The sequence below is a fragment of the Silurus aristotelis genome (assembly GCF_946808225.1).
Source record: "Silurus aristotelis genome assembly, chromosome: 21".
Taxonomy (NCBI): domain Eukaryota; kingdom Metazoa; phylum Chordata; class Actinopteri; order Siluriformes; family Siluridae; genus Silurus; species Silurus aristotelis.
In genome coordinates, this window is record NC_139594.1 from 8466953 (window position 1) to 8489615 (window position 22663).

A 22663-nucleotide genomic window follows, 5' to 3' on the forward strand; every position below is an offset into this window, starting at 1 on the left:
TTTTTCATTTATTTCATTTTACTTAATCAACTTAATTTGTACCAATTTAATTGATTACTCAATTTAATCAATATAATAAGTGTATTATATAAATTATATTTATTATATTTTATTTGTATAAAATATAAATTATTTAACTAAGAAGGCATTTTATTAAATAAAAATTTTTTATATATATATAAACAGTTCATATGTTGACGTTCCCAAATCTTAATAATAATAATAAACGACGAGCAAGTATATGTTTTGCAACCAGTAACCATACTGAAATTGAACTGAACTGTGACTTAAAAACGTATCAAACCGTGAATTGTGTGTACTGTTACACCCCTAATACATACATTACAAAATGTACACATTTTATAGAAAGATTATACATATGAAAATTATATTTTTCATCATTTTATATTAATAACAGTAACACAAAAAAAATGGATACCAACCGAATACAAAATGATCTGATGAAAATATCATTTTAATATTTATAATATATTCAATCAAATAAAGTGTTAGTTGTAAACTGTTCTATTATTTACACAGTAGAAATCTTTGTTAATTTCATACAAACAGCCTTTGTTAGATTACCAGTGATGTGAAGGGATAAGCCCTCGCTTTTCTGAACTTTTCCAAACAAATGTTTTAAATGTGATCCATAGCTCGATTGTTGTTATTTTCAGAATTAACTGTTGACATTTTGAAACAATTTACCTGTTTATTCCTTCAGAAAGTGCATTCATAATAAATAGTTCAAAGAAATTTGACCTAAATGCTTATGGGTTGCCTAAATGGTTATGCTTCCCTGTAGAGATACTGTATATTATTTCTACATATACACACACACACACACACACACACACACACACACACACACACACACACACACACACACACATTTTGTATATCTCTCTTTAGAGAGAAAGAGAGAGAGAGAGAGAGAGAGAGAGAGAGAGAGAGAGAGAGAGAGAGAGAGAGAGAGAGAGAGAGAGAGAGAGAGAGAGACAGAGAGAGAGAGTCTTTTGGTTGCAAAACAACATGAAATATGCTCGAGATCATATTGTGGATCCACCATTAAAAAAAGGTGATTTGTGCTCCACCTTCAGAGACACAATATAAGTGGGCCCAAGGAATCACTGATATCAAATCAGTCTAAACAACATTAGCGAAATGTCTGCATGTCCGGCATTGATAACAGCTGTACACTGTTAAACATTCAATGTGTCTCATGTACTGCCTCTGCTGGCAGAAAAATGAAACCAGGTGTGAGCCCATTAGCAGCCCCTCCTACTGATTAATAAGCTAAGACTTTCAGGTTCTCATGAGGGTGCAGCCATGTGACCAACAGGAAGCCGAAAGAGACATCAGTGAATAAATGAGCAGCGCAAACAGGGCGATTTAGTAAGAATAAGCAGCTTCACAGAGAGGCTTGCACTCCTTTTGTTTTCTAGCTCAGGTGATAACTGACTGGAAACAATCCACAGGGATTTCCCCCTTATTCTCTCAACATAACATTGTCAGAATTTCTGCGCATCGTCTTTATGACTCAGCCGACTTGTCAACGGAGCCCGAGCTGCGTTTATACGCTCGTACGTGTACACACTCGAGCGCTTGTGCTTTTGCCCACAGCTTACAATACAACCCTAACCAAGTTTCCTCTCAGCTTATTTTTGGAGGAGGTGACTAACATCTTCACTTCCTCATTTCGAGAACAGATGTTCAATCTCGCCCCTTCGTCTGAGATCAAGCTCTGAAAGGTGGAGACAAGGTCGCACAAGCTTTATGTTTACTTGGAGGACTACAACGGGGTGCGGCGTTGTTCTAAAATAAATAAATAAAAACAAAATTACATTTTTTTAATGCATCATCAAAAATAAACATTAGACACTTAGATGTTGAAAAAAAAAAACGGATCGGCCCAAAGAGTTGAAAACGATCCGATTTTATAGACGTACCACCCCAAAGTTGTTCACAAACATCGATCTGTCGTGCACTTGATTGAACCCGAGTTCTATTATTTTTGCAAAGCGAGTCACACAGTTTGGTCCTGTTTCACTATAGTTTCCTTTTAGTCTTCTTCCCCCGGGACTGGGACTGAAACTGTTTCACACTTGTGGTGGAGAGCAATGTCGAGCGGAAGTGCTCACCACGTGTTCTAGCCACTTTGTCTGATTTTAGAACAACCACGAGCCAACAGAGCGTCTCCAGCCAATAGGCTGCAGCCGTGCTTCTCCAGCCTACAAGTACATAGGAACTGCAGTGAGCTGTTTTGTGTGAAACTGAAACACAATGTAAAGCAGTGCAGCGGCCTCCCCCGACCAAGACCTTAATACTGCTAGAATTTCACTTTTGCAGACTTGGAGATGCTGAGAGGCTTTACTCAGGGCTGCTTTGGGAAAGTGCAGATCAGAGATAAGGAGCTTTAAAAGGCACCAAATGTCATATAGATTACACTAAAACAAAAAAGCATGCTGTGTTCCTGTATTCTGTTTTCCAGAATATGCAATAGATTGAAGCGGGCAAAATTCCGAGGAACCACCATTTGAAATTTCAATTCTGCTGGATAGTATATGAATTGTATACGTGATAGCGTTTTAAAGGCGACCTGACAAACAAACGCAGTGAAAGCTGCATGCGGTAAAGCGAATAATTAGTCGGCGTGCGAGTGCTTTCAATCTGTTTGTTTGGATGGAGCTGTGAAAAGACACAATGGACCACTTTCATGTACACATAACGCGAAGAGGATACGTTCCTGATAACTGACAAATTGAGTTTTATGGTCACTTCAAGCAAAACAACATTCCAAATCAATTGTCTCTAATTAATTTCCCCAGCATTTAAGGAATCTACTTATTTGTAATTCTTCTTCGTTTTGAACTGGACTTTTTGCACCCATTAGCAATCTATAAGCCATTCCTTTTCCATTTATTACCTCCGGAAAATATTTTTTCACAAAACTCCACAGCTTCTGTAATGGATCCGTTTTGCTTCCTTGCATGTATATTTATCTGTTCCGAAGGCATGACCTTCCTGAGGCGAAAGCACCCACATTCAAATTTATTCCTGCTCGTGATTTCAAAGGTGGACCGGATGAGCGTGAAAGTTTCTTGACAATCCAAGTGTAATATTTAGTTGAAGGAGCTCATTCACTGGATGTATTAAAAATGCTAGAACCAGAACAAAAGACCTGCTTAAAAGAAGCTTAAAACATGTCTGGACCTCGAAATGCCTTTTCATTATACACCAATTCTGCTATGAAATCTGATTGGCCTGGAAGGGGAGGTGTCGATTTGTTTCCGGCACTCGTTGTAATACAGCTACGCAGAATGACAAAGCTTTTAAAATAGATGCTTGTGTAAACAGATATCTTTTTTTTCATAAGGAGTCTCCAGGGTCAGCACCTTGTAAAAGCCAGATTGTTTATTCTACCCTTGAAAGTTATTGTGACAGATTCTTATTAGTTTGCCAGAGAGAGTGAATAAAGAAATCAACAAGTTTAAAGGACAAATGTTTAACACGGCCATGATAAAACCGTTACAAACATTTCCCAGTGATATATTTAACTACAAATGGAGAAAACTGCTAATTATAAACAAATATACTTTTGGCTTATTTGTTGTGATTATAAACGGCATAAGAATGTGCTGTTATTGGAAAATAATTCACTTCTGATGGCAAGTGCTTTATGCAATGCTGCATCACGCCTGACTATTTTCCTAACACATTAATAACTTTCCTTGCAAATAGCAAAACCTGTATTACACATTTCTGTGTAACTGATTAGAAAAAGCCTACACTATCGCTATACATGTCTATAGCAGGAGAACGTGTTAACACTTTTGGATTAACTTTTTTGGATTTGAAAGCAAAAATCCAACATGACAAGGCTGCTTTGATTAAGCAATCCTACTAATGACAGACCGATGACAGGAACACAAACTATTGGCAGTTGATTCACAATGAAATGCATTGTTTTTTTTGCGGTGCCGAGCGAGCAGGTAAACTCTAAAGGTGATGCAATCCAACACTGAATGCCCCCAACATAAACAGATGCGGCTTTGTTAAGAGCGTAAGCTGACACGTGAAGGTATGCGTGCTTGCTTTGCAGCCAAAATGTTCAACTCTGGCCTAAACCAAGACGAGTATCCTCCATAACAAAAATAAACCTGCAATGTACTGCAGCAGAAACAAAATCAGTGTTTTGAACTTTAATATGAACTAAAGATCCATTACAGAACAAGCACTTTTCCTGGAATTTATAAATACTGCTATTTCATGTCCCAATGTAATTTTCACATATTTTAATAGGCTGCGCTCTGTGATGAGGCTTGTTAAAAGGTGCCAATTATTTTAACACCACGAGACCCCTTGGGATTTTATAGAAATAAATCGCAGTGGGAAACAGAAAATGAACCCTGAAAAAAAAAAAAAAGCGTTCAAGAAAGAAAGAAAGTTAACAAATGTCCTGGCAACCCGTACATGGAGCTGATATTTTAAAGTACATCCAAAACTGGGTGCATAATGTCCCCTGCTAGAACGGCTACTCTCCCTTCGATGGAAAAGGTGAGGAAGCTAATAGGGCCAGCAGGATGAGGTCAAATTATAAAGGACAGGTTTCAAATTGAATTTTTTTTGCTCGTCTGGAGCATGTCCTTGATTATAAAAAAGGGCTGTGTGACATGCTGCTCAATTTGTTAAACAAAGTTGAGGTTTAAAAGCAAACCGAATCAGGCAACTGTTCGGTATTCACAGAGGATCCTTGTCTGTCACACCACCGGCTATTCAAATGACATTTCCATTAACCCTTTGTGCTGCCACATGCTGTGAACTTGGACCACCCTGAATGTGCATGAACTTGTGTGCTTGAGGTTCAGGAACCTAAATGCCGTTATTAGCATTGCTGAAAGTACATGCGTAGCCGGCATGTCGCCCTAAATAGTGTCAATGATCAGCAACAGGAAGGACAAATCTTAAAACGTAACAGATAACAGACAAAGTATGAGCATTCACAGAGCTAGCATACAATGCAAATGAATTCATCAACTTATAGTAAATGAAAAATGACCCAGATCATGGGCGGCGTATTAACGAACCCAAATGCCGGCACGTGCTTATATTTCAATAGCAAATGAAAACTATGGCATCAGAATTCTCGTAGCAGTTTTTAATAAAGCTGCTACGAGAAGAGATTAATCTTTAGGCTCTTTTACTTTCCCTGCCTAAATTCCAGCCATTCCTTCCTTTAAGCACAGAAAATGATTTTAATTCCAGAAGAGGTATGCATAACCGGTGCTAGACGCATAAAGCATTAAACATTTAGAGATGATTTGTTGGTCGAACCGTGCTTAACATGGTTGTGGAAAGAACTATTGTAGAAATGTTTTTTGTCTTGACTCCTGAAACCTTTTTAAGAAGTAAAAACAAGAACTGAAGATGCACCTTATTTGAATGTAAAATGTTTCCTATTAAAGGGTGTAGAAAATCTACAAAGCACAGCAATGCAGGGTGAAATACTGCACGCCACAGTAAATCAGCGCTGGTGTAATTAAACATTAAAAGTCCTTGTTTTCCTCAACTTCATAGATTAGGATCGTATGTACAATAGTTGACACAAGTTTCATTAAAAACATTTAAATAATTTGAAACCAATGTCATATGTATAAACTTGTCATACAGGCTTGTAATGGTTGTACGCAGAGAGCTGACATATAGTAAGTTATAGGAAGTATACATATTTGAAATTCTGGTTTCTATCAAATCTAGGCTAAAGAGTCGATTACAATGCAATGTGGCATGAAGTAGGTCACATGATAATTGCAGCATCCACCAGATTAACATAACAACCGTGAGAAGCTAGCTACTAATCAAAGCACGTCTAAGAGTTTCAATGTGACAATACGTGACGCTCGATGAAGTGTTTGAGCAGTTGAGCAGTGTCATAATTTATTTAATTTACATCAGTATTATCCCATATAGAGTTTCAGTATCAGAAATGGGAGAGAATGCGTGGCATCGTGCCATCACTATGAGTACCAACCAAAAATAGTATGTTTTGAATATCCAAGGGCATTTTTAATAATTGATGAAAGGCAAAAAAACAAGAGGTAATCAGTAAAAAAAATGTGTGAAGGTAAAGGATATGGGTGGGTGGGTGGGGGTGGGGTAACACAATTTTTTCTTCTTACAACCACATCCTACAAATGCATCTGTCATTTCGTTTGATTTCATAAAAATTTTTTTAATAGATCAGGTTGTAGTTTCAACAGCCAAATCCCATCCACCATCAAGCTCTCACCATCATATCACGATAGCTGATAATCATTGTAGATGATGGCTTTCACATGGTAGCTGCATTTTATTTTTCACCACAGAACAGTGTCAATTCTTTGAGAATATTTGCTATCTACACTCTTCAGCATACATGTCTCGTCTAGCGGAGACCAGCAATTAGCTAGTGTCTGGTAATTGGCTGAGGAAGGAAGAGCATGCCATCCTTACCACACTAACACTATGGGCAATTTACATCCCTTTAAATCTTATTGTCTCAATTAAAATTTTCCCAAAGATAGGGCAAACGATTTCCTGTTTTACTCTCCTTAATAAAAAAAAAAATTATACTTCCACTGCCAATGCAAGAGGTGATTTAGTGGTCATCCTCTTACATATTCATATACAGGGGTCCTTTAGTTACTAAATGTTTAGTTTATCCAGAGACCTTTAGTATGAAACGGCAGGCGTTAGCTGTATGGTTTTACAGGGAACTTTGTGGAAGCTTTCCAGCAACACAATCCAATCTTTCAGGTTGTAGATTACAATTTTTTTTTTTATGATTGTATTGTGAATTAGTCATAACATACGCAATTATCCATAATTCAGAACAGGAAGTATTTCATGATGAGGCATAAATAAATAAAGGATTTCGAAATGTGGCTGAGAATTGTGAGAAAATGCTAAATAAAAGGTTGAATCACAATAGTTAATCTGATTTTTATATTTTATATATTTATAAAGAGAGAGAGAGAGAGAGAGAGAGAGAGAGAGAGAGAGAGAGAGAGAGAGAGAGAGAGAGAGAGAGAGAGAAAGAAAGAGAGAGAGAGAGAGAGAGAGAAGCCTTTATAAAAAAAATTTATAATACAAACTATTTATTCAGAAATAGGCTAAATTAAATGACTGATATACAAGATGACCTTTAAACAGTTACTTGCTCCTGTAACAATATATTGTAGTTGATCCTGAGAGAACAGTACACTAGATGACGCAGTATAGAATAATTTATCGTGGTATTATTGATCACAATCTTGATCCAGGATATCATATTGAACAACACTGAGAAGCTAAGGAGAAGTTCTACTTTGAGTTTTAGAGAAGAGGGGGGGGGGGGGGGAGAAGGGGGGGGGGGTCGTCCCATCACATCTTTTTACAAAGCAAAATCACTCTGCATTGCTGCAATGATGAAAAGTGCGTCTGTGAAGTATCTTCAGTATCTTCACGTTCCTTTCGGTATTTCTTAGTCAAATTGTAGCAAAAAAATTAAAAAATAAGATAAAAATTAAGAAGAAAGAAAGAAAGAAAGAAAGAAAGAAAGAAAGAAAGAAAGAAAGAAAGAAAGAAAGAAAGAAAAACAGCTTGAATAATTTGAATTTAAATCCATAATTTGATCCACCCCGAAAGGTACGTTTCCCCTCTCCAACCTAAACACCGTGTACTTTCATTAAACCTTCAAGAGGCTTCAAGTTTTCCTGAGCGCTGATCGAGCAGGTTCCAGCGCGCGAGCACGCGTCTGCGTAAAAACACTCCGACTTCCGACTTCCACCGAGGCAACAAGAACAATAAAACGCATATTTACCTGCAAAATAGCGCGACTTGAGCGAGTTTAGTGGGACACAGACATTCCGACAGGTTGAAGCACGATGTAAAATCTCAGCAAGGAGAAGCAGGTCGGGTTTAAGTTCCTGCACCTGACTGAGAGGAACAGAGACTAGATCACCAAAAAGTGCGTGCGCGCGCGTGTGTGTGTGTGTGTGTGTGTGTTCATAGGCGGAGTTACACAAGTTACAAGTTAGATTTAATTAGTTAAATACTCCAGTGTGTGCGGGAGATTAGATCATTCACAAGACTCCCTCAAAAATGATCTTTAAAATATATATCTAAAAAAAATTATAAAAAATAAAGGACTTAAAACAAATGAACTCTTATGCATCTACTGCACCAAAGCAAGAATGGCAACTAGAATAAAATATAAGTTTTTACATGCACATGGTCGGAAGCGAACTGTCGCGTGCTTCATGTGCGGTAACTACTGGCTGATGTCTGAAGCGCGAGACAGAGAAGAAGCACTGAGTGCTACAGATGTTACTTTAGTATTAAAGAAAGGAACAATACAACACAACTAAACTATTGCCTGCTTTTTTTTTTATTTTTTTAATACGATATCGTTTCAGATGTTTTGAAAAGTTCCTTGTTCATGTCCATGTTCATTACTTACACTAAAGTCATTGGTTTTTTTTTATTCATATTTAAAAGGCAAACACGTAAAACTTACAAAATAATAAATTAAAATGGAGTAGCAGGAAGAAGCATTCAATGCACTGAAAATATAAATACTACATTTTACCTGCAGGCTTTTGCATGTGGGAGCGGGACAGAATAGAATAGAATAGAATAAAATAGAATAGAATAGAATAGAATAGCCTTTATTTGTCACAAATACATTACAGCACAGTGAAATTCGTTCTTTGCATATCCCAGCTTGCTCAGAAGCTGGGGTCAGACATGAAACGGCACTCCTGGAGCAGAGGCTTAAGGGCCTTGCTCAAGGGCCCAAGATTGGCGATACCAGGGCTTGAACCGCCGACCTTCCGATCAGTAACCCAGCACCTTAACCAAATATTGCAGATGGGAGAAAATAATATATATTTTTGCGGTAGAGAGACTGAGAAATCTGTCCCGTGCAGGTCTCTATTACAAGCCTTACCCTGCATCCAAAAATGACCTCCTAGGTCTTTTTGTTAAAGCCTTATATTCCATAGATGCTTCAAACTTATTTTTTACTTTTTCTTCCTCCACTTATAAAACAAATCCACCCTGTGATCACTTTTTTTATTGCTATTATATAACTGCTCAAGCATCAATTTTTTAATGTGTACAGTATTTTCGAACCAGACAGATTTGTTTTTCCTTTGACAAACAATTCTTGTTTAGTTGGAATAAAAATATGTCCATCTTCTCGTTGTACACTGTGATAGAACGGTATGGGGATGCAGTGCATAACAGCTTGTTGTGTTTGGGGATATGTTTTAGCAGGTGACCCCTGTGCACGCCTACAATGTGCATGTGAGCATCAAAACTAGACCATGGGGCAACGAAAGAGGGTGGTCTAGTCTGATGAATCACATTTCTCTTTCTAAGTGCATGTGCATCGCTTATCTGGGGAGGAGATGGCACCAGGATGCACTACAGGAAACCTGGGGTCATGGCTTTCTTGCAGATTTTACTTTGACACGTACTCCCTAAATATTGATGTAGACAAAGTACACCATTTTGTTGCAACAGCATTCCCTAATGGTCCTCGTTCAGCACGATTATGTGCCTTGTCACATTGCGAAAACTGTTCAAGAATGGTTTGAGGAATATGTCAGAGTTCAAGGTGGTGCCTTGGCCTATAAAATTCACTAGATTTCAATTCATTCGAGCATCTGTGGGATGTGCTAGACAAATTAGTCTGATTTATGAAGGCTCCACTTTGCTATTTACTGCTATATATGGACTGCTGCCAATGTCTTAGTGCCAGATACCACAACATGCCTTTAGAGGTCTTGTGGAGACTATGACTCAATGGCTTACAGCTGCTTTGGTGGTATAATGCAAACCGACACAATATTAGGCGTGTTTAATGCTATGGCTGACTGTGTTTATTAGCGAATAACATCTAAAAAACGAACTAAAATCAGAGATACACAAACACAATGGATACATGAAATAGTGTGCAGTGTCTAAAGTAGTGAGAAGAAAATACAGCTGTGCAAATCATGTTCTCAGTAATGGCTTGGGAGTCGTTGTGTTCTGGTCTATTGTATTTGTGTGCCACAGGAGACTGGAGGCGCACTCGATATATTCAAACCACCCATTAAAATTGATAAATATCTATCTAAATTAATTAGAAGATTAAAATTAACTTTAATAATGCATGATTGTTTTTCCTCCACTATAACAACCCAAAATAAATAAAACACAGACCCTCTGGCTATGCATCGCAGGCCCCTTGAGGTCACTGAACTGCCTTTTGAGAACCTCTGGCTTAACTAAATAATGTCCAGTACAGTACACCTTCAGGTTTTCACTCAAACAGCAGCATCCCTTTACCTGTAAATATATATTGAACGGACCCTTACATGGATATGTATATGATTTTATATAATAATGTCTTATTCTTAGCATAGTTTAGATGAAACACTAAGAGATTTAGTACTAGGGATTAACCAAACAAAAATGTAAGTATAAATATGATGATTTGGATAATCGTGGCTTGTGATGTGACAAAAAAGATCACAGACACTTTGGTGGTCCTCAGATTCCACATCAATGGGTGATGGGACAGCAGTGCAGAATATGGCAGGTGCTATATTAAATTCATCTGTTATTCCTAACAGAATGCAATTCTTTGCACTAACACAAAAATGTCTGAACATAATGTAACTATAATTTTAGGCCACTCAAGATTTTACACTCCATCAACTGTAAACCATATTTTCATGCAGAACATTTGGGGTATTGTCATGCTGGAACAGGTTTGTGTCTCCTGGCTCAAGAGAAGAGAATGTTCACTTGAGAAATATTGAGAAATCTCACAGACACCTGCACACACACACACACACACACACACACACACACACACACACACACACAGACACCTGCACACACACACACACACACACACACACACACACACACACACACACACACACACACACACACACACAGACACCTGCACACACACACACGCACACACACACACGCACACACACACACACACACACACACACACACACACACACACACACACACACAGAGGTTATACATTTATTTTCTTCTGTTTCATGAAATTTGTAATTGTTTAAATGATGTAACTCAATTCAACATGAACCCAGTGACACTTCTGGAAACAACATATTGCAAAAGACTGAACGATGAACGATGAAGTTAAGATTAGCAATAACATTCACAGGAAGTGTCATCTTTTCCTATAAGGACGTTAATGACTCAAAGACAATGTTTTTTTTTTTCATGTTGGCCCGATAACAGAGTGTAACCAAGCATCGACAAGAGATTATAAACACTTCATTTGTTTTTCAGTTACTTTTATGTGTTTATAGCTTTGTGGCATCAAACAGACTTTAACATCAGAAACTGACATGCAAGCAGTTTCAGCAGTTGGTATCAATCACAAATGGTTTTCTTCATGTTGAACTATAGTACCATATTCTGGCTCTAAAAAGCTTAGCATTTGGGTGAGCTCTTATTAGCACTGTGATAAAGGTCTTATTAGCATAACTTTGTGTTTCACTGATTCCACATTTGCTGAGGCAAGACCTTTTTTGGCATTCCAAACCTGATCCGGTTACAACAGAACTGTCTAGAAAATACGTAAATTTTTCTTTTACAATCAAGAGCCTTGCAGCACTATATATATATATATATATATATATATATATATATATATATATATATATATATATATATATATATATATATATATATATATATATATATATATCATCAAATCAATATCTGGTGGTACTACATTTTGGCTTTAAATTCCTACACATACATGCTTGTCCTACACACACACAGAGTCAGGGATTTTGTAGGATTAGAGTCAAGTGTATGATTAACCAATTATACCAACCTGGTGCTAATGATCATCAATTTTATATGTAGGTTAAAACACAGTCATCCACTGCAACAGAATCAGCCACGTCAGAGGCTTAAACCTGGACAAGGAACAGTCAAACTCTGAGGCGATATGGAAGACAGTTTTATGTCACAGGACATACACCATGGCAAGATTGAGCGAAGCATCAAAACACAAGGTAAGTATACTGTATCAGCAAGGTCTCTTACAGCAGACTGGACTTTTAAGATGTGCTAATCAAACTATTTTTTAAAAATCACAAAAGAAATGGGCAATGCTCATAGATGCAGTGGTCTGGCAAATCAACTTAATGCAGCAGATTAAAGACACATCATGCACTGGAACACTGGAAAATGTCTAGTAGTGTCATCTCAAAGAACTTGTCTGCTGACAGGAGAAGTCTGGCCAGAAGTGGTTTTCATTTAAGAATTGCAGTCTAAACTCCATACCTCTGACATGGAAACAAAATGAATGGACTATGCATGAAAACATAGGGAATGGGGTGCAGAAAAATGGCAGCACAGTAGTAGGTGCTCTGGACTGATAAGTTAAAAATTTTTATATTTGGCTGTAACAGGAGGCAGTTTGTTTGCTGAAGGGCTGGAGAGCAGTACAATAATAAGTATCTGCAGGCAATAGTGAAGCATAGTTAAGGTTTCTTTTGCAAGTTCGGGACTGCAATTTTGGAAATGGATTTGAAGATTTGGTCAGGATTAATGGTGTCCTTAGTGCTGAGAAATACAGGCAGATTTATACCTATCATGCCTCTATGATTCTACATGGATGCCTCCATGTATCGTCACGAAGGCATTCGATTGGCACCAAATTTATTCTGCAGCAGGACAAAACATGCAGCCAATGTCATGAAGAAATATCTGCAGCTTAGAGAAGAACAAGGAGTCCTGAAAGTGATGGTTTGACCCCCACAGAGCCGTGCTCGCAGTGTCATCAAGTCTGTCTGAAATTGACATAAAGAACCAGAAGGACTTGAGGCAGCCTACATACTCAGAAGGTCTATTAGTTTTCCGATATGTTTGAAACAATATACCTGCGGAGTTTCTTCAAAAACTGTGTGAAGGTGTACCTAGATGAAATAATGCTGTTTTGCCTGGCAAAAGGGGGGTCACACCAAATATTGATTTGGATTTCTCTTTTGTTCATTTGCTTATTTTTTGCGTTTTGTTCTACTTATGGAGGCATTCTTACTTTACAGCATTTTTTCACACCTGCCTAAAACTGAACTGTTAAAGCCATTTCTATGGAATGTAAACAGTTCTAGTATAACGTAATTCTGCACAGTTAATTTTTTTAGAAAAGTAATGATTTTTATTTTGTTTTTATTTTGAGATTCATAATTAAACAGTCAAACGAAGAACTTTTCAAGGATTCAAGACTTTTATTCACTGACGTTTTGTGTTAAGTACAAAAGAACTTTGAAGTCCTGGGCTAGTGAGTCAGCTTGTTGCACTCACATGAACATTATGGAAGAACAATTGTAAATGTATTATATTTGATATTAATATATATATCATAACTAGTGTTGGAACTTGGTCCCAACTTGGGGTGGTTTTGATTTCTGAGCCAAATTCAGATGCCTTAACCACTAAGCTACCACCTCCTGATACCCAATTACAAATCATACTCTAGGGAAAATCTTGCTTTTTGCTTTGTATAGGCTAAAATCCATGCTTATAATGCGTACACAGACCGGATCTGTCACCAGCTGTACAGTAAGTGAAAGTCCTCCAGAGATTATTTGGCATAATGTTCCACTGTCGACAATTGACTCATAAAAGTTTCTCAGTGGTGGACTGAGGTATGCATCAGGACAGGGACGCCTGACAAAAAGTTGTGCATTTTTTTACTCGGGTGTGTGGGAGTGAGGGGTCTGAAGGTTAAAGTCCTGGTCAGGCGGAGTCACTGTGGTTTAAATAACAAACAGAATAATGTTGAAGTGGGAGACTAAGCAAATGAAATATCCCTGTCAACCAAAGTAGTAGCCAAATGCTGTATTTATAGGACTGTGGTGAGACCTGTGATGTTGTATGGTTTAGAGACAGTGGTATTAAATGAAAGACAGGAAGTGGAGCTGGAGGTAGCAGAGCTGAAGATGTTGAGATTTTCGTTAAGAGTGACGACAATGGACAGAATTAAAAATGAGTTTATTGGAGGGACAGCGCATGTAGGACGTTCAGGAGACAAGGTGAGGGAGGCGAGATTGAGATGGTTTGGACATGTTCAGAGGAGGGACATGGGGTGTATCGGTAGGAAAATGCTGAGGATGAAGCCACCAGGAAGGAAGAAAAGAGGAAGATCAAGGAGGAGGTTTATGGATGTGGTGAGAGAAGACATGCAGGTAGTTGGGTTGAAAGAGGCAGATGTAGAGGACAGGGGGTATGGAGACGAATGATCCGCTATAGCGACCCCTAATGGGAGAAGGTGAAAGAAGAAGAAGATTCATTTGTAATAATAATAATACAATTGACCATTATAACTGATACCTATTCTCATTTTAATTTATAGAATCATTTGTTTGATTCACATTCACTTAGGCCATGCACTGTTTTTTCAAGAATGTATGGGGAAAAAAAGATTTAGTGTGGTTTTGTGTAACACCTGAAAAGACTAATAGGTACAGCAGGAGTCATCAATCCAGTTTTGAAAGGCCAAGACATTTGATTCAGGGTGCCAATAAATGATGTGACTATCTCTCAGGGATTCGAACGAGGGATCCAATGATTACATTTATAAAACAGCTGCTTGAAATATGGCACACTGTTTAAACACACAGTTATTAAGTGCCAACTGCAATGCAAATGCTTAATAGTAAGTACTTTCGTTTCAGTCATGGTGGAAGAGGAGCTATAGAAGAATCTTATACGCAGAGCCAAGAGCTGCAAGATACCACAAATAATGATAAAAGGGAAGCTGTACAATAAGAAAAGTCAAGTACCATTGCCATTCAGAAATGCATGTAGCGAAAGAAAGAGTTATGGTGAGATAAGCAGGTCTGGAAATTCGTCTTGAAAGTTGCAAGAGATTCTGCAAGATAATAAGAGGAAGGTAGCTTAGTCCTCTGTTGCGGAACCACAAATGAGAGGCGTGTGGAGAGAAAATTTTAACCAGCTAATTAAGGGTGCTTCAGATGACAATCATCCACAGACCTCAGTAGACAGGATGTAGTGAAGCATCCATTCAGTGTCTCAGTGTAGGTGGGTGCTGAACCAGAGACAGTCCTGATGGCAAAATATAAGACACTGGCTACCAATAAGATGTTGCTCTAAGCTGAGAAAAGATGTTCATTTGAACTTGGATTACAAGTTGAGCAACAGGCACAGGACCAGGTTATTGGAATGTAAGATATGAAGGTCGTTTGTTTCTCAGACAATATGTTCCTGACATAGATGATGCTGATGAGAAACTAATATGATGGTTATGTTGGGATGGATGGCAGAATTATCTGGGAAGGCAAGAAGCCCCTTCATCCATTGCTTGAGGAGCCCAACTATTATATCAGTGAGTTTATTGAACGCTATGAATAAAAAGATATATAGCCTTAACTTTATGTAGTTCAAATTACTTACCGATCTAATAGTCAAATCTACTCAGTTACTTACTACTAACATTAAAATGACCAGCACTCATTTTCATATAAAGCTGTATTCTTTATAAACTAGTTTTAAAACATAAGTATATAATGCTATTCAATGACATGGGCTATGATGTAGCCGTGTCTTGTAACAGGAAGTGAAACTAAAAAGTCTGCCATCCAGTGGCCAAATATAATAAAGGGCAAAAGAGAACATCGACGAACCAGTGAGAATATCGTACAATCAGAAAAACAGTTATTTATAATTTGTAGTTTAATAAATTATATGTGTATCACAAGAATAAAAATAACAAATATTTATAAACTGTTTATAAATAAAAACAATAAATATATATTCATGTAATTACATAAATTATGTTCATTTACTCTCTCTCTCTCTCTCTCTCTCTCTCTCTCTCTCTCTCTCTCTCTCTCTCTCTCTGTGTGTATATATATATATATATATATATATATATATATATATATATATATATATATATATATATATATATATATATATATATAGCATATATAACTGTATACAAATTTTCTTAATTCTATAAAAGTCTAAAATTAAGATTGAAATATTTGTTCAAAGAATAATCTTGAATAAACAGTATTTATTGGTCACTATTTAATTTTATGCCAGTTTTTAATTTCCGCCTTATTAATTCCTTAGTGCAAAATTTTCCCTGATTCTTATCTTCTCCAGGTGATCCAAGTGATTAAAACATGGGTCATTAGGTTTTACATGAAGCTTTGGAGCATGTGTTAGCTCAAATTCTAAAATCCATGTAAATATGTCTAAGATTTTCCTTTAATTTGATTTTAATTTCTAATACATTTCTTTTATAAGATAAAAAAGTACAAGAGAAGCAGGAAGTGGTAGCTCAGTGGTTACAATGTTGAACTTCCGAACGAAAGTCTGTTCACCTTCCAGCCTTGCCAAGCTGCTTCTTCCGGGCCCTTAAGCAAGACCCTTAGCCCCCCCGTGAACTGCTCAGTTGTATAAATATGATCATCTTAAATTGCTCATGATAAGGCTGTCTGCCAAATGCTGTAAATGTAAATGCAATGTTACTAGTGGGCTTTCGGACCCCACGTGAACATTAATATCTACAGAAATGAAACTACCACAATCTGATTGTTTTTTATTCAATCCACCACAAAACATAGATAGTATTTGTGTGATAGATTATCAGTACAACTGCAAGACATGCTCTTTAAAACTGTTGGGATGAAACAGATAATTTCTATTTAAACATATTCTGAAGGCCTTTTTTATCCCAACAAATTCTGCAACTAATTGCAACACCATGAACTACTTAGACCTTCATAAGCTACATTGTTCTCATCTCCTGCACTTGCACCTGTAGCACCTCTCTGCCAGTTCATATTCTGTAGCTGGAATAAAAAGTGTTGTAGAGGCCAAATAATACATTATGCATGATGGGAAAATAAGAGATTGCTTTTAACTTTGCCCCTATAGGTTCATCCGACAAAGTCTAGTAAATGCATTGAGTGCAAATCATTCTTGTATTTATTTATATCTGTTATGTTATAAGTAAACAAGACTATAGAAGATATTTTTTATGACTACCAGTTTTTTTCAACATTTAGATGAAGCACGAATCCTATACATTCTATAAAAAAATCTGATTGATAAACATGATACATTTATAATAATCCACTCCTTTTTATACATCATCCTTCCTATATTTGCATTTTTTTCTTTTAAAATGCCATTTTATTGTTTACAATGTTACAGTTTTTATGACTCAAGTCAACAGAATTTAAAATATTTAAGAAAAATTGACCTTAATTTGGATTTCTGTTTTATTATAAGGAAATAATGAGGTTTTGACAAATAGACAAATAAATGCTTGTAATAATAACTAAATAAATTCTGTGAATTGAATGTTGGTCTAAAACAAATGTAGAAATGTCTATATAGATTGAGTACAACCAAGAGGACAAAAAAAACCCACTTGCGATACACTGGGAAATGTCAGCGATGTGTTGTTCTTCCAGATGGAAACATTGTGAATGGCATGTGCTAAAGGTATTGCATCCACCAAAACACCAGCTGTGGAAAGTCCTGGAGTAATCAGAGGTAAGAGAGATGAGGGTGAATGTCTGCCAGTTTGCCATCCCCAAGCCTGCCAACCGGGCTTTGTTAACCCTCTGAGGGAGAGAGAGAGAGAAAGAGAGAGAGAGAGAGAGAGAGAGAGAGAGAGAGAGAGAGAGAGAGAGAGAGAGAGAGAGAGAGAGAGAGAGAGAGAGAGAGAGAGAGATGGAGTGAAATGTTGGGGAAGCCCTCAGATAAGAATTAGTGCTCTTACAGGTGTTGTTAGAAATATTTTGTTTTGCAAGTGCCAGCCGTTAGTGTAAGCTAGAGGTGTGGGTACACCACACTAGCCTGTGTTGATGAGCTGAGTATCATAGACACACCAGTTCCTAGAGGAAGCCCCTTTTCCAAGCAATGAGTGACCAACAGGAGCTGCCAATAGTTTCAGAATCATTTGAGAAAATCCATCTAGAGCACCATAAACAATGGTCTTCAGCAAGGCAAATGGAGGTTACAGTTCCTTGTAGTGGGCTGAAACAATCCTCAGATTAGTTCCCCAAAGCCAAATATATATATATAAAAAAAAGAATTTCTCTCTGTTTCTTGAAAAGAGTGTGAAAAATATGGCTCCAACATCAATATGTACCATCTATGTACAAAGAGAAATGCAAATGTGTGAACCACAACTGATGTGTTAAAAGATGCATTATTGCATGTTCAAAGCTGTACCTATGACAAACCAGTCAACCTTTTTCATCAGTACCAAACCAATATATATTCTCCAGTTCACTGTATAATATAGATTACATAATGCAGTATGTAATGTATATTTCTCATCAGAACCTAAAAGTCACCTACTCTCCGGAAAGACGCAGAATAAGAGTTAAAAATCAATTTGCACCCTAGCTCACAGTGTCTGATGTTTCAATCTTCCTTCCATTGAATTTTTTTATTTTTGTTCATCTTTAAGTACACATCAGAAATGTTGATTAGCTTGTGCAAATAACAGCAATCTAAATTCTACCTCTGTTTCCACGAGCAACCACTGAGAATTACAATGGGCGTAAGAAACCGAAACAAATAGCTTTTTTATCGACTGCAGCTGTTATATTTAGAAAGGCAAAAATGCTGGTCTAATATGTGATCCATGCTGTAGTGCTTCATTGTTCATTTTCTGTAACTTATTTTATCCTGGTCACAGACCAGGATCTGGCACCTACCCAGGTACCAGTCCATCACAGGACACTGTGCATACACTTATTCACACCTAGATAGGCATAGATAAGCTTGTTTTTTAAAACAAGCTTAAACCAAGGAAACCCAGAGAACCCTGGGAAAACCCAAATACAAAAAAGACATTATTAGGAGAACAGACAGTAACCCTTTATGCTGTATTCCCAGTATCTGTGCATCCTCTTCAATGTATCATGTTTAAAGGATACCAAAATATGTATAGAATCTCATGCATAGATTATAAGCAATACCTGAGCCAATTTAGGGTCCTGAAATGGTTGAAAAAAATACTGTATATGTAGCTTAAATGTCTGTTGACATTTTTTTTTTTTTTACATCAAAGTAAGAGCAGACAGGAGGGCATGTCCTTCACTCTTCTAATGTAATCGGAGGTTTTTCCAGTCTATCCGTCATTATGGTAATGTACTCATAGCAGCACAAAGAGACAGAGCATGGATCGATATCCTATTTTTAATATTATTAGTTAAGTGCAATTGATTTGGCTAAGAATGCCAGTAGAGGATTGCCTGGATTTAAAATGAGCTTTCTCCTTGGTTAAATTGAAGAAGAAGAAAAAAGGAAAATAAAAGATTTATCTTTATTCTATCAAATGCCACCTTTTTGAAAGTGAATTGTGAATGTCATCAGGTAAATCCTTGTAAATGTTTCAGGCCAAGAAGAGTGTTATATAAAATTCAGGTTTGTATGCGAGCTCAATGGGGCAGAAATCATGTGCTTAAGCATGTGCAAAAATAAGAGCCTTTGGAAAACTTAAATTGACAGGAAATAAAAACAACGAGCGGCATCTGCTTTCTGGCACCAAGCATTTATAATTAAAATATACCTGCAAGATGGTGACATTTTAGGCCAAAAGCTCCTGATCCTGAATAAATAAAGAAATTGTTCATGTTATCAAAATGGGACAAAGAAATGAAGACATTCTCAATAGCACACTATAATGTCTGAAAGAAAGTGCCAAAATCTCAGAGGCAGGTACTGTTATGTTGGACATAAACCACCTGACGTTAAGCACCGATTAGCGAATTGAGCTTGATTAAAAGTGGAAGTGCTTTCTGAAAACTATGACATTGCTGCAACATGGCCAGATTCAGAAACTTCCCAACAAAAAAAAAAAAGATTATACACATTTGGGTAATTTCCCATATTTTCTGTAAAGTACACTGATGCACAATCATCCACAAAAGCATTTGTCAGTATATCCAACACATTAATCATGTATATTTGTACACCAAATAGATTTCCACACTGCGCTGTTCTGCTGAGAACACAGCTGTCATCACGTGTGTCATGTAATGATTGTAAGCATCGGGTGCACGCGTAGATTTATTTAAACAAGTGAAATAAATAACAAAAATAAACCAACATTGAGAAACGAGAACCATGAACATGAACATGAACACAAGATATAACTCAAAAACAGGCAGATATATCATATAACACCAACAAAATGCTTATCTGACATGCAGGGGCTGATGGGTAATGTGTTTATTTTAATTTGTGCCCAATCTTAAAAAAAAACGTGTGTACTGGTGTCAGTGCTTGACAAGTCCATAGAAATAAAGGCAATGCTGCAAGTGATTCTTTTTGCATGTGATTCAAGTGACTAAGCTTAATTTTGCCACAAATTTAGTGTACATGATTCCCATGTGACTTCTGTTAGCTTCTTAATCACACCATGAATGAGATGACATGCATAAGTGTTCACCCCCTCGAACATACATATTGCAGTGCTAGAATGTTGATCTGAAATGGACTTAACAGAGATAACAGTACGCAGTAAATGTAATCAATAATTTGGTTTAATTTGTAAGTCACTGTGTTTAGATGGATGGCTTCCTATACTATTTTATTACAAAATATATATGGAGATGAAAAATACCATGGTATATTATTATTATTATTATTATTATTATTTTATTTTTATAAACACGTTTTTTCTTTTTCTTGTTTTTTGTGTTTTAGGTATGTCTTACCCTTAACACGCCTGTCTTATATCTTCTAACACGCTACAATCCGTCACGCTCCTTGAGATCTCAAAACTCCGGACTTCTAGAAGTTCCTATAATAGCAAAGTCCATGAATATTATGAACAGCAGCTATGCCAATTTCTCTCCACTGCTTCTCTTTCTTGACCCATCCCAAGGCATCCTGAGGTTGCTCCAGCCCCAGACACGTCCCACCTCATAAAGATTATGGACCTTTAAAGAAGTAGATGCCGACCCCGCAGACCATCTAGGGACGTACCAGCGCCAATTGGATCTTCATTCAGAGTTTTGAGATTGGACCTCTTTGAGTGGCATGGAGAAGCTGGTGTTGGATCTGTGATGATCGCAAATGTTGAGCTTTTTTATGAGTTGCTTAGTGACTCCTGGTTCCATGATCTCAAATGACTGTATAAGACTGTAGAAAGGACATTACTCATAATCTTACATTCCAGTGCTCATGTTAGTTCTCTCTCTCCAGTGTTCTGTATGGTTTAAAGACTATAATCACACTCTTGATATTACCCAAGTGAGGATGGGTTCCCCTTTTGAGTCTGGTTCCTCTCCAGGTTTCTTCCTCATAACGTCTAAAGGAGTTTTTCCTTGCCACAGTCATCATGGCTGCTCATCAGGGAAAAATACACACCATTCACCTTAACTGTTAATTTCTGTAAATCTGCTTTGAGACAATGTCTGTTGTGAAAAGCGCTATAGAAATAAACTTGAATTTGACTTGACTTGACTTGACATGTATTTATATTTAACATCAATAAAGGGTGAATATTTTTTTTTTCAGTTTTGTTTGTTGTTTATTTGTTTGCAAACTTTTTAATCCTCCACTTCAAACCGAATTAAGACTGTGGCACTACAAACATGTAGAAAAGTTCAAAGCGGGGTGAATACTTAGGCAACCATTGTAAATTAAAATTTAGTTTAATATTAAAGAAAAAAAGAACTCCATAGTGCAGTCTGTAACTTTATTTTTTTTATCTCCCTATTTAAAAAGCATGCAAAGCTCTTCCTAATAATCTGGTTGGATTTCTTTTTATTTTGAATATAAAGTCTAGACAAGGCTTAAGCATGAGCTGGCTTTATATTTCAGAAAGCTGGTAGAATAACAGACTTGAAAAGATTGTGGAATTTGAAATGCAGAACACATAACTTCGTCTTAGGCTTTTATGCTCACGCCATAAAATCTTTCTCACGTAGTTGCATCAGTGGCAAACAAACCAGGCCCTCTATGCAGCAGAAACCAGACCAATGGCTTTAATCTATCAGATTTTAACAAGGAACACAAACACACACAAAACCTCACAACATAGAGACACCCAGTGAAAACCAATGAAGACCATGCATAGAGTGGGTTAATAAAAGCCATGACCCTTGAAGCGTTACCTCTAAGGACTTTTCTAATAACTTCAATCTGATGAATCATGCATGGCGGTAGATCATGTTACAATGCTTGAATGAGAAAGCAGGTCACGGATTGTGCATGCAATCACATCTCTGCACAATGATAACAATGAAATTGGAAGGAATATACTTCAGGAAGGAAGAAAGGCTACTATCAGCATTCAGTAGCCGTAATACGAGGTCTGGAAAAAAAAATCAAGGGAAAACAAACTTGTAATTGTAAACCCAAGCTGTATGAATATTACAATGGAGACAATATTCTCAAAAACGTTTAGACGCCTAAAGCTTACTTTATGCTGCGTCTTTTATAAATATTCGAAACTGGAGGTGACCGAACGAGCATGTCACATCCTCCTGGCTCCTGATCATGGACTGATGTGGTTACTTTATGCCTTAATTGAGACCCCCAGGGGCTGTTAGCTATGAAAGCTGCTATCGTTTTCTACAGTCTT

At 37.1% G+C, this 22663-nt stretch overlaps 1 protein-coding gene across 2 annotated transcripts in view; it reads right to left on the bottom strand.

Annotated features, from left to right (window-relative positions):
* card11 (caspase recruitment domain family, member 11) overlaps positions 1–8018 on the bottom strand; it is a 38197-nt gene extending 30179 nt beyond the window's left edge. Inside the window, exon 1 of one of the 2 annotated variants that reach the window (XM_083524357.1) lies at positions 7841–8018. The gene's annotated coding sequence lies outside the window, so the exon portion shown is untranslated. The remainder of the gene's footprint in view (positions 1–7840) is intronic. The other variant, XM_083524356.1, reaches the window with a different exon arrangement.
* Positions 8019–22663: the final 14645 nt, after the last annotated feature.